Below are 1,906 nucleotides of genomic sequence, written 5' to 3' on the forward strand. Positions count from 1 at the left end.
CTTTTGATGTTTCCACTCGTTTTTTAAAAATGAATCTACTGAGTCTTAAAAACCTTATTTTCTTAAAACAATGAATAATTCTGTCTCTGAATCCTGTTTCCAACAGAAATCAGCTTGTTTGGTCCCACTGCCAGAAAACGAAACAAGTTGATTTCTATTGGGAGAAATGGTAGAAATGATTGAACTACTTTAACAACAAAGAGCTCAACATGATCAGATCAACAGTCACCTACAGAAACACAGAGCAGACCTTTGTAACATCCTCATAACCACCTACACCCACCCTCCTCTCCACACAGCACGGCTCCACCTGTCAGAAGTCAGTCTCCGTCAGCTGAGAGGAAAACCATGTGAACCAGGTCTGTGGTGAGAGAGAGAGAGAGAGAGAGAGAGAGAGAGAGAGAGAGAGAAAGTGAAAGGTCACAACAGACCTAGCAGACCCGCAGTTACAGTCTTTGTACACACACACACACACACACACACACACACACACACACACACACACACACACACACACACACACAGTGATGGAGGAAGGAGAAGTTGAGGGACAGTTTACTGAATCAGGTGAAGTGTCCGCAGGTGAAAGTCAAGGGTCACAGGATGAGAAGTTTCTACAACAAAGCGTGAAGGAAGATGTTTGATTTATTCTATTGTTTCTGTGACAAGGATTAAACTCATATCTATAGATCAGCAGCTTTATCCAGCCACAGTCACTGATCCTGCTTTTGTAAATTCAGTTCAAACAGAACTGACTCTCATTTGTCGTGTTCTTGAAAGCTTTTGTCAGTGCCTCAGCTTTGTATCGGAACTCACTGTATGTTGAGAGAACTGGTCGAAAGGCTGCACATGAAGCCCCAGTGGCCTAATGGATAAGGCACTGGCCTCCTAAGCCAGGGATTGTGGGTTTCGAGTCCCATCTGGGGTGATTTACAGCAGAGTGGCGCAGCGGAAGCGTGCTGGGCCCATAACCCAGAGGTCGATGGATCGAAACCATCCTCTGCTAACTGTTTTACAGCATGGTCACCTGAAGTACAACACTTGAGCTTTCTGTGTTAGATTTGCCACCTTTGGACAAAGCTAAGCTAGCTGTTTCCCTGTTTCCAGTCATTGTGCTAAGTTATCACCCCCCCGCTTCCCTCCAAAAACAGCCAATGGGATTTTTACAAACAACAGTTTCTGATCCTGAAAGGTTTAGTTCAGCAGGATCATCTTCAGTAACGAACATCTCTGATGTTTGAAGCCTCAATACGCTCAGAAGTAAAAAGCTAATGTTAGGCTATAAACCAGCTACACCACGGTCACATGATTTCAACACCAGTCTCATGACTTCAACACCACATGACCTCACCACCACATGACTTAAACACCACGGTCACATGACCTCACCACCACAGTCACATGACTTCACCACCACGGTCACATGACCTCAACACCACAGTCACATGACCTCAACACCACAGTCACATGACTTTAACACCACAGTCACATGACTTCAACACCACGGTCACGTGACCTCACCACCACATGACCTCACCACCACAGTCACATGACTTCAACACCACATGACCTCACCACCAGTCACATGACCTCAACACCACAGTCCCTTGACTTCAACACCACATGACCTCACCACCACAGTCACATGACCTTAACGTCTCCACCACTAAACCTCAACTTAAACTCGTCTGCTGAAGCTTTTCCTCCGACCGAGTTAGTGACAGGTTGTATAAACACAACCAGGCTGTAAAGGTGGACCAGTGAGTTAACCAGGCTGTAAAGGTGGACTGGTGAGTTAACCATGCTGTAAAGGTGGACCGGTGAGTTAACCATGCTGTAAAGGTGGACCGGTGAGTTAACCAGGCTGTAAAGGTGGACCGGTGAGTTAACCAGGCTGTAAAGGTGG

At 46.1% G+C, this 1,906-nt stretch overlaps 1 non-coding gene across 1 annotated transcript; it reads left to right on the forward strand.

Moving 5' to 3' along the window:
* The first annotated feature begins 854 nt into the window (after nt 1-854).
* On the forward strand, nt 855-928 carry trnar-ccu (transfer RNA arginine (anticodon CCU)). The gene has a single exon. It is a non-coding gene; the product is annotated as a tRNA-Arg (tRNA).
* The last annotated feature ends 978 nt before the right edge of the window (nt 929-1,906 follow it).

Source organism: Seriola lalandi, unplaced genomic scaffold (genome assembly GCF_002814215.2).
Source record: "Seriola lalandi dorsalis isolate HSWRI2012SDOR001 ecotype SW California unplaced genomic scaffold, Sedor1 jcf7180002054615, whole genome shotgun sequence".
NCBI lineage: Eukaryota > Metazoa > Chordata > Actinopteri > Carangiformes > Carangidae > Seriola > Seriola lalandi.